Here is a 12,234-nt window from a genome sequence, read left to right on the forward strand (position 1 = left end):
TCACAGATCTCTTAAGCACAGTAATTTCAATTTAAAATATAACTTTAGCCACCATGGGGCAAAAGCTTCAAGGTCATTTCAGGATATAATGTGACTGCTATGGTTCCGGCAATCACATACACATTCCAGGAAGGAAGAAGGTAAAAGAAAAAAATTACTTCTCCCAAGGCAGCTTGGAAAAAACTATGCCCATATTCCCAAATAATGTTTATAAATATTTTTTTTTACATTTAAAGGGGGATATGCTATATAGAGATTTGCATTGGTATGGATTATGGTTTATTGATACAAACTTAAGGTCAATTTTGTTATATGTTTATTTTTGCTCTTGATTAAGGTATTGTGTTTATGCAGCTCATTTAAAAATGTAATGTATAATTAATAAATATAGGTTAATGGGTAATCATCTATAATAGTCAAGCTTGTAGTCATGTTATAGGGGAACAGAGCTAGGCAGGGAAAACTAAGCTGAATGCTGAGATAAAGGGGATGGAGTCAGAAAGAAGCCATGGAGTCGCCGGAAACAGACATGCTGAACCTTTGCAGGTAGGCCATGACCTCGTGGTGATACACAGATAAATGGAGATGGGTTAAATTAAGATGTAAGAATCAACCAATAAGAAGCTAGAGCTAATAGGACAAGCAGTGATTTAAATAATAGAGTTTCTGTGTATTATTTCGGGGCTAAGTGCCGGGAACTAACTAGCAGTTTCCCTACAATAATTTCAGGATATAATATGACTGCTATCACATGCACATTCCAGGAAAGAAGAAGGTAAAAGGCCTAAAAGGCCTCGGTGACTGTAGGCCTCTCCTGATAAACATTCATTGGTTTGATTAGTCATACTTAGTATCAAGAGGGCATGTTGCTGAAGTTTGTAAGCAGAGCATATTGTTGCCCTGAGAAAAGTGGAATTGTCTTCTAGAAATGACAAGGAAGCTACACACATGATATAGCAACAATATGGCTGCCTAAATAAGACCTGAACAGTGATATCACTAATAGACACACTAACATGAAAGGTGGCAATCTCATGGTGCCCTAACCCCGCACAAAGACCAATCAGCAGTTATTGTCTGCTGAGAGAGAAAATTAGTCTTTGCCTGGGATGAGCCCCCTAATTGCTTATTCAATACTTGGAAAGGGAAAATTAGTCTTTGCCAGGGATGAGCCCCCCTAATTGGTTATTCAATACCTAGTGGTCAGTCCTGAAATCATATGGATACAAGCTATACCAAATGGACTCAGCAGGCCGTGTTTATGTACCCATGTGTTCATATGTATGCAACAATAATAATCAAAGGAAAAGCTGTGAATTTGAGAGGGAGTAAGGGGGGCATGGGGAGTGTCAGAAGGAGGGGATATGGGAGGATATGGAGGAAGGGAAGGGAAAGGAGGAAATGATGCAATTGTTTTTAATTAATTAAAAAAGTGGGATTCTGTTCAACAAGAATAAAGGGGAGAATGGATATCACCTGGATGTACAACCAGCCGTTTCTGCTAGTACAGATCATGTCTACAAGAAGCCTTGCTAAACAGATGTCTCCAGCTCTAAAACTCAGGTCCAAACTAAAACACCCACTGTCTTTTGCATTTTGAACTTTTTTGCCAGTAGCTATGTGGCTACATCACCTTAGAAACCATTACCTTGGTGACTCCCTTTTCATACCATGTGTTGTCTCAGAACAGGAAGGCCACATGTCTTTCTGGGATTGCCACCTCTGTCTTCAGTTATTGGCTTCAAACCCATGCAGTATCACTGGTGACTTACGCTAATTATGTATTTCATTGTTATGACAAAATGTGCACAGAAGTGGCTCCAGGAAAGAAGGGAGGGTTTATTGTGATGTACAGTCAGCCGGAGCCGGAGAGCATGGTGGCAGGAGGAGGCAGTGGCTAGTCACATGGTGTCCACAATCAAGAAGTGTTGTAATTGGAGCTGCGGGGCTGTGTCCCCAGCACCCCGGCCGCCTGGCTAGCTTATACCCCAAAATAATTACACGGGCACTGTATTCTTTTAAACACTGCTTGGCCCATTATATCTAGCCTCTTCTCGGCTAACTCTTGCACCTGGACTAGCCCATTTCCAATCATGTGTGTAGCACCCCAAGGTGCGCTTACCAGGAAGATTCTAGCCTACGTCCATCCTGGGTCGGAGCTGAATCGCGTGTGTCTGCCGGGGAGAGGGGAGCATTGCGTCTCTGCTCCAGAGAGCAGAGCTGTCGAGTCTGAGCTTACTTCTTCTTCCTCTCAGCATTCTGTTCTGTTTACTCTTCCCACCTATGTTTTAACCTATGAGGCCAAGCAGTTTCTTTATTACTTAACCAATGACCTTCCTCCATCATTTCCCCCTTTTCTGTTTAAACAAAAAGGAAAGGCTTTAACTTTAACATAGCAAAATTACATATAACAAAACAGTTATTAAGCAAGAATTACAGTTACAATATTTATATCTACCTTATCTCTTATCATAACAACGGAAAACTATAACTATAACTAACCATTCTTCAAGTTTATCAAAGACTCCAGAAGAATATAATATTACCTAAGTAAACAAGAAATCCAAAACTCTAGAAATGACAGAGACATCTCACTGCCTGGACAGTCACCCAAAGTTCCTCTGTACCGTTGGGGCATCTATCTTCGGCCTACAGGCCCATAGTATCCAGAGACATTTCCATGAAGCAGGAAATTTCAAGTAAGTTCAGTCACTATCTGCTATGTCCTGCAGAATGTCTCGCAGACTATTTCATGAATCAGGAACCCCGATAGATCATCTCACCTTTAGGCAAGTTCAGCAGTCCTCTCTCTATGGGTTCTCTGTGTCCAGTTTATGCAATAGTCCAGGCAAGAGCAGTTTCTTGCCCAAATGGCTATCAAACTCCATAGGGATCCTCTACGATGCCCATCTTCTTCTTGAAGTAGATTGGTGCTGCCAGGAGCAGTTGTGTCTCATTGTCATGAAAAGCCCTAAGTTATTAAAACATTTAAAATGCCATATTCTATAGTCTTTGAAAGATATGAAGAATGTCTATCTAACTGAAATGTATCTCTATATATCTAGAAAATCTAACTAACATGACTACAAGCTTGACTATTACTGATGATTATCCATTAACCTATATTTCTTAATTATACATTACATTTTTTAATGAACTACACAATCACAATATCTTAATCAATAGCAGAAATATGCATATACATATAACAAAATTGACCTTAAATCTCTATCAATAAAGCAAAATCTATACTAATACAAATTATTCATATCTATATCATATTCCCCTTTAAATGTTAAAGAACGTTTATAAACCATATTTGGGAACATGGGCACAGTTTTTTTCTCTCCAAACTGCTTCCTGCTGAATGGGGGCGTCATTAATTACGTCTTTCATGGTATAACCTGTGTGCTAGTTTCATCTCAGTTGGCAGTTGAGCGAAGCAATTTTCTGAAGATGTTCACAGTAACCCTTCAGGAGGGCGTGGTCCATCATACCATATCGGAATAGAAGAAATGAACAGGGTCTCATCCTCTGTGAAAACAAAATAAGAAACTCCTTTCCAAAGCATCATGTTCTTAGATCCAAATTTCAAAGTCAAGGCATTTTCAAAAGATCTATGTTGAATTAGTTCAGCAGCATTTATAAATAAATATCTTTTAGCAGCTGTTGCTCTTTCCTCAGCATTCAAATAATTCAAAGAGAGCATAATAGCATACAGTATCAAAATTCTCTGTGTATTTTCCATCTTTGTGCATTTTATTTTAAGCTCTATTTTGTTTATTTTTACTTTTAACTTTTTGCTTTTTGAGACAGGTTCTCTGTATTTTTGACCTGGAATAACTCTGTGGACCAGGCTGTCCTTGAACTCTCAGAGATCCGTTAGTCTCTGCCTCCCAGGCATTCGGATTAAAGGCCTGTTCTGCTACACCTTGAACTCACAGAGATCTGTTTGTCTCTGCCTTCTAGGCACTGGGATTAAAGGCATGTGCTACCACTTCAACTTTTAGCCTGCATATATTTTTAACACACAGTACACCATTTAGTATTTTTTTTGTCTTTAAATCTCTCTTTACTGTATATCTCTCTTTTTCTGACCACATGAGTTTCTGTTCTGCCCAGTTCTTGCAGTTGTTAAGTTCCAAAGAAATCACACAGAGGTCTACATTAGTTATAAACTGATTGGCCTAGTAGCTCAGACTTCTTATTAACTCTTATAACTTATATTAGCCCATTATAATGGCTCGGTACCTGTTGGAGCCCGTGTGGGTCCAACAAAGATAATTATCTTTCCTAACTGAACTGGTACGGAGTCTTGAGGAATAATCAGACACAACTTACATGGTCACAAATGGAGGGCAAGATCTCCCGAAAATCCCCCTCATTTATTATCAAAACAGCTTATATATCATCACATCAATTGAGTGGGAAATACATTAGACTCATATCCCAGGTAATCAGGTGAATGGCCTTCTGTCATGTTTGTCCGCATCTGTCCGTCCGCATCTGTCCATCCACATCTACTTGTTTGCTGAGTATGCTAGCTGTCACGTAGGCCTGAATTAGCATCTCTCTAAGATAACCTCCAAACATCCTGACCATTAAGTCATCAGCTTCAGCCAACACCTCTCCTCAGGTGATCTACAGAGGAGTAGCACATCCTGGCTATTGTTAAGCAGAGACAGCTTGTGCTATGTGACCAGCTCAGATCTGGCTTATGGCTTTTGTGCCATACAGAAATATAGGCCTACAATCCACTCTCTCTTATTAAATTTTAATAACCCCTGTGCTTCTGCAAGAGGACAGATGGGTTGGGCCTGGCTTGGGCAAAGTCCTCTTTATTTACCCAAATTTTCCCATCATTGGAAAGTGGCTTTCGCAAGATTTCCTGTCTTAGGCATTTGGGGAGAAGAAGCTTCAAACCCATCATTGACTGCTGACCTCTGTAAAGAGAAAAGATTAGTGGAGAGAAATATACTTTTCAGGCCCTGTGTATCAGCCATATCTTTTGTCAGGATGTATCAATGCTTTATGAATAATTATGCTCCCAAAGACTATATCCTCCTATCTTAAAGGAGAGTAGAATCGCCTGAGTTGAAAATGTTTCTTCCGCTGGTACAGAACATCACTCAGAGCTAACATTCTCAGCATACGTATCAACTCTCAACATTCATCGTCACAATCTCTCTTTCAGCAACTGTCAATCGCAATAATTTACAATAATGATTTTTTTCACATCATCGGTCAATACTGATCTTCAAATTTTTCATATCATAATTTCATATTTAGCTGGTCAAAACCAGCTCTCCAATTTTTATAATTTTATATTTAGCCGGTTAATACCAGCTCTCCGATTATTTATAATTTTATATTTAGCTGGTTTAAACCAGCTCTCCAATTCTTCATAATTTCATATTTAGCTGGTCAAAACCAGCTCTCCAATTATTCATAATTTCATATTTAGCTGGTCAATACCAGCTTTCCAATTATTTATAATTTTATATTTTTTCTTTACCATTATTTCATATTCTTTTTGGTCATTACCGATGTATTTAGTACCATTGGTCATTACCAGATTTTTCCCATCACCTTATATGCAGCTGTAAATATCAGGTCATTACCGTTAAGAGTATAATACCATTTGCTGTTATTAAATCCCATTTTCAGTCTCTGTGTAGCTGTTAAACCCTTAGTCTGCCCCCTTGTTAAGTGAAGAGGGGTTTTAGTCATTTTTTATTTTGCGTCTTTCTTTCCCTGAGGGGGAAGCTTAGGTCTTAGTTCTTAAGTTTAATATTTTATTCAAAATGAGTTCTGTGTCCCATAAACTGAGAACACTCAAATGTTCAGTTTGTATCTTAGTTCTGAAGCAACAGGTTTCACACCACAGCCAGCTGCAGACACTGCGGTCAGCTCATTTCAGCAGGATCTCTTTGTCCGAAGTCTCCCTGCAGCCATGCGAGTTGCAGGTCCAGGTCAGGCTCCTCTCTGTGGGCTGGATTACCAGATTCCTCCTGGAACTCTTCTCTTTTCATTCCTTCTGTTGGGCGGTTGTCAGCTAAGTTGTCCTCAGGTCCGTTGTCCTTCTGCTGGGTGCATCGATTTAGTTGCTCTGGAAGCCATCTGGCTTGATTTTCATCCTGTGAGAAAACACAGACATGCCCTCGACCCCATATTAGGATGGGATTGGGTCCTTTCCAAACTCCAGAGCAAGGATCCTTCCACCTTGCTTTAGCAAATGTGGTTTTTGTACCATTATGCCACAATCTGTCCGCAGCTGATCACTCATGGACATCTGTATTTAGAAAGTTTAGCGTAAACAATGCATGATTTAAGGCATTGTTTGGCGTCTGAGGATACAACTCCCCTGTCTTTATTTTTTGGAGTTGTGTTTTTAAGGAGCTATGGGCATGCTCCACAATTCCTTGTCCTTGAGGATTATATGGAATACCAGTTCATTGAGTACAAAATCTTTGAAAAGCTTTGTTAACATATCCGGATCCATTGTCCATCTTTATTACCTTTGGGGTTCCCATGTATGAGAAGCATTTTAAGCAATGAGTTATTACATGCTTGATAGCTTTCCCAGTTTGTGCTGTGGCCATTATGAATCCTGAGTAGATATCAATTGTCACATGCACATATCTCAATTTTCCAAACTCAGTAATGTGAGTTTGACATCCATTTGTCATATATGGTTAGGAAGCAGTCCTCGGGGATTTACCCCCAAATGAGGCACAGGTAGATATTGTGGGCATCTCTCACATTGCTTAACAATTTGTCAAGCAGCTTCTCTGGTCAGCTTAAATTGTTTTCTTAAACTTAAGCTGTTTTGATGATGCAAAGCATGTGACTGCTGTGCAAGTTCAACCTGAGATATAGCAATTATTTTTGTAAGTTCATCAGCTAGAGCATTACCTTCAGCTAATGGACCAGGAAGACTTGAATGCGCTCTGATATGTCCCACAAAACATGATAACTTTCTACATTGTATGGCTTTCTGAATCTGTTGAAACAATATTTTAACTAGTTCATTGCTAGTTCCTATATATGACACTGTTTCCAAGATTTATAATGCCTCATAAATATACCGGCTATCAGTATATCGATTAAAAGCCTTATTATCAAAATTCTTAAATATCAGAGCTACAGCCCGCAGCTCAACTATTTGAGCTGAAGCTGGTTCTGTCTGTACCACGTGTCCTTTGCCATTGACTACATAAGCAGCTTTTCCATTAGATGAGCCATCAGTGAAAATCAACAAAGCATCCTTTAAGGGATTCTTTGCTACTATTTTAGGAAAAAAATGAATGAATGCTGTTGAGTAAACTGCAGTAACTGGTCAGCTGGGAAAAGATTATTAATCTGACCTTGAAACTGAGCAAATGCAGTTGTCCATAAGTCACTATTTTGAAATAACCATTCAATTAGGTGCTTAGTGTAAGGAACATTGATTACAGCTGGTTCTTTGCCAAAATATTTTCTAGATTTCATTTTGTTCTTCTGTGCTAAGCATGTTACTGCTTCAAAATAAGGATTTAATACTTTTGCTGGTGACACAGGCAGATGCAGCCATAAGAGTGGTTCATTCTGCCATAAGACTGCTGTAGGAGCCAGTCTTGTAGGTAAAATACACGCTTGCCATGTCTGGCTATAATCAATACAGCACACCTGCTGTTCCTGTATAGCCTGCTCTATCTGTGAGAGAGTCTGTCTGGCAGCTTCTGAAAGCTGCCTGTTAGAATTTAGATCACTGTCTCCTTTAAGTATTTTATTTAAAGGCTCAAGGTCTCCTGTAGGAAATCTTAAATAAGGTCTTAGCCATTGTGTATTTCCTAATAGCCTTTGAAAGTCATTAAGAGTCTTTAAGTCATCCTTTTTTATTTTTATCTCCTTGTATAGCTTGAGCTACAAATTTCTGGCATAAAGTAGCACAAAACATTCCATTGATATCTCATCATTGGCTCTCTGAAATTAACTGAAGGAATACTAAAAGTAAACCTTTGACAATCTTGTGGCGCTAAAGGAATTGTATAAAAATAACCTTTCAAGTCTAAGATAACCTTATGCGTGCCTTTTGGTGTGGCTACTGGAGACAGCAGCCCTGGTTGTAATGCTCCCATTGGCTGTATGGTTGCATTGACCTCTCTAAATCCTGAATTAACCTCCATTTTTCCTATTTCTTTTTAATAATATATGGCTTAAAAGTTCCTTCATGGCCTTCTTCATCTTTCCAGTGCAGTTCAACACTACTCTGTCCAGAATTTCTAGTCTGACCAATTCCTTGTAACTGTGTAATAGTCGCCATTATGGACCACTTAGAAGGCCACTGGCTGGTGGCTGCGCCAGTATCCAGGAGGCCAGAAAATCTTTTTCCATTTATAAGCAAAGTGAGTTCTGGTCTCTGAGGACCTATGGTCTGTACCCAAAATGCATCAGATGAACCAAATCCATCTTCTCCTTTCTTTTCTTTTTAAGACCTCAACATAAAACCAACAATACTTAACCTCATTCAAGAAAAATTTTAAATTAACATTTAAATGGACTGGTAAAACTCTAACACAGCCTCATTGGCATATACATTGAGAGAAACAATTAATCAGATCCCTTGAACTGAGAAGCTTCTATATAGCAAAGGACATAGTCAACATGACATAATAGCCTATACAATTGGAAAATATCTTTACTAATCACTAATCCATTCCAAAAACATACAAAGAACTCAGGAAATTAGTCATCAAAAGAACAATTAATCCACTAAAAATATATATAACGGACTTAAACTGAAGACTCTCAATAGATGAACTTAAAATGACTGAAAGACATTTAAAAATGCTCAAATATAACATCCTTAACCATTGAAAAAATGCAAATCAAAACAAATTTGAGACTCCATCTTATCTTTTTAACATGACCAAGATTAAAAACACTGCTCATAACTTATGCTTAAGAGAAACTCCTCCACTGTTGTCGAATTCTCAGAAAATTAGGCAACAAATTACTTTAAAACTCAGCTATACCTCGTTTGTGCCTATATACAAAAGATGCTCAAACATATCACAAGGGCACGTGCTCAACCATGTTCACAGCAGAATTACTTTATCATACACAGAATCTGAAAACAACTCAAATGAATGTCCCCCTCATTTATTCTCTAAACAGCTTATATATCATCACATCAATTGAGTGGGAAATACATTAGACTCGTATCCTAGGTAACCAGGTGAATGGCCTTCTGTCACGTCTGCATCTACCTGTTTGCCAAGTATGCTAGCTGACACGTAGGCCTGAATTAGCATCTCTCTAAGATAACCTCCAAACATCCTGACCATTAAGTCATCAGCTTCAGCCAACACCTCTCCTCAGGTGATCTACAGAGGAGTAGCACATCCTGGCTATTGTTAAGCAGAGACAGCTTGTCTGCAGAGCTACGTGACCAGCTCAGATCTGGCTTATGGCTTTTGTGCCATACAGAAATATGGGCCTACAGGTACCTTATTTGGCGAGGCAGTCACATCTTGCTTCCTCTGAGGCTGGGTCACAACTGCAGAATGCTTTCCTCTTCCCAGAATTCTTCTGTTCTCATCACCCTACCTCTACTTCCTGCCTGGTTGTCCTGCCTATACTTTCTGTCTGGCTACTGGCCAATCAGCATTCATGAAAATACAATTGTCAGGGTACAGACCATTGTCCCACAGCTCTGACACCTTTCCATTTTGGCCGTGTGATATATTGTGGTCAATGAGACACCAGCAAGTGTCATCCCAGAGGCTTGAGAAGCACTGTGCACTGTACGTGGCCTTACTAGAGAGGTGCCACCTCTCTGTAAGAAACCAGGGGTAACCAGATGGATCAGCTGCCTGGCTGAGAGCTGAAACTCTTCAGTTATTAGTCCTAGTAGCTTCCAGGCAGTTATATGAAGCTCTCTTGAATTTTGGCTTTAGCAATCTTAGAGGAGACTCCAGAAAAATTGGACAGCTGAACTTCTTCTCCACTGAAGGCTTATAAGTAGATATAATAGATTGTTGCTATTTTAAGGTGCTACATGTTGAGGTGGTTTGTTATGCATAAATAGGAAATGGAGACATCTTGGATATTGTTCAGGGAAGTTATGGTTTGGATTAGGTTCTGGGCTAGTCATATGCCTGAGCACAAACTATGGTTTGTTGGTACAAACAGACAGTTGGCACTCTCTACTGCTGCTTCTGTACCTGTGGATTCAACCAATGACAGATAAATACATTCAGGAAAATACCGCATCCAGGTTGAATGAGTACCTACTTTTTCCTTGTCGTTATCTCCTAAACAGTGCATTGTAAAACTCTTTGCACAGCATTTACATTTTATATGCTACAAGGAATTAAGAGATGATTTAAAGTGTATGGATGTGTGAGTTAGGTCTAGTAGTACTAGACCACTTGCTATGGAGTTTGAGAAGTCCCAGAAGCCCTAATAGTGGCTATTGAGGGACCATTGTACTTAACAGCTAGCCTTTGGTTTTTCATCATTGATTTCTTTGGTTTTTTTCTTTTTAACTACTTAGGGCAATCAATTATTTAATTAGTATATGGAATTCCTTTGGCCACAGTGTATGAACAGAAAGAGGAAGCTGACCTAGTTTAGAACAATTAAAGATCAGCCCCAGGACTCAGGTTCAAATTCTCTTTTCATTGGAGCCTCAATGGTGTAGTCAGTTAGCATGTGGTGGTTACACAAAGTCTCTTTTCATCAGGATACAGACACTGGAGTTAGGAAGGATCTCAGGAGAAGGGTTCCTTCCTTTCCTTTGGTCCTGGAGACACTCTCAAATCAGAGAGTCCCTGAATTCAACATGTGGCAAATGGTCACGGAGAGCTCTGGGTGTGCAAACCGCTGTGCTTGTCTGCAGAGGAACCTGTCTGTGCTCAGTAAGACAAAGACAGATGCCCCTGGAGGAAGCAGCCAGTTTCTGATTGGAACGAAGGCTGCTCCACAGGAGGGAGAGGGAGTTCACGTCCGGGACCTTACACCTGGTTAAAAGTCAATGAGGTCATAGAGCCTAGGGAGGAAACTCCAGCTGTTGCTTTGCTAAATGGACATGTTGTGTCCATCAAATTGCTGTCTAAACAATGATGTTAGTTCCGGTAGATAGGTGTGGTTGTCAACTTTGGTAAGAGAAATTTCCTTGTCCAGGGGACAGAGGTAGCTACAGAGACCCATATCTGGTTCTATGAATAAGTGACTGTTGAATACTCAGCCTTAAATGAGGCATCCATATTGTCCTCTTCATGGCCCAGGGAATATTGTGGAAGAGAAGATGAAAACGATGCGAAGAGCCCAAGGATGGGGTGGGCTGTTGTGGATCATGGTCTTCTGGGCACGATGTGGCCTCTGCACTCTTGACAGTGGCCGTGATGATCTACACAATATAAGATTAGGCCCTTCAACACTCCATCATAGAGTTGGGAGAGGTTCTGAGATTCCATTCTTCCCTAAAGACTTACAGGCAGTTAACAGTAGACAGGCGGAGTAAGAGACCTCTCTTTTTTAGTGGTGTAACCACTGGTAAGGTGAACATGTTCTCTGGTAAATAATAACCTCTACTATACTTCTGTAATCAACCCTAATGAAACTCACATAGGTTCACTAAACAGAAAGACGTGAAAATAGAAAGGGACTAGTTGGAAAAAGAGAGGGGATTGGCAGGAGTAGGAGGGGGACAAGAGATGGTTATTGGAGCTCGAGGTGGTGGTGATGGTGGTGGTACACCTTTGCTCCAGAAAAATGTTCCAGGGAAGTCTTCATCAGGGCAGTTTTTGGTAGCAAAAAATTAATGTGGGTGTCATCTGCTGGAGAACGGATGAGTAACCTATGATAGAATGTTATGTGCTTTCCAAATAAAGATGTAGATTTTACATTGAACATTTGTGTGAAAATAAGAAATACTGCAATATAATTTTCATATCAGAATGATGCATGCAAACTGGAAGCACACCCTCTCAAGAATATTGATTGATTTGTGGCACATATTAAGCATATTTAAAAGGGAAAGGGATATAAGGAAACCGTGAATGGGAACAACAATGAAGGGAAGAAGTCAGAATAAGGCGTGGACTGTGAACCGTGGTCACAGAGGATGCTGGTAATTGCAGGTGTGGTTGATTAGGAAGTTTGTAGCTGAAATTCAAGAAGAGCCCCAAAGGGTTCTCAAGAACACAAATGGTTTGTGAACTATTTGCAATTTGAGGCAATTTGTGC

This window comes from Microtus pennsylvanicus, chromosome 6, assembly GCF_037038515.1.
Source record: "Microtus pennsylvanicus isolate mMicPen1 chromosome 6, mMicPen1.hap1, whole genome shotgun sequence".
NCBI classification, from domain to species: Eukaryota; Metazoa; Chordata; class Mammalia; order Rodentia; family Cricetidae; genus Microtus; species Microtus pennsylvanicus.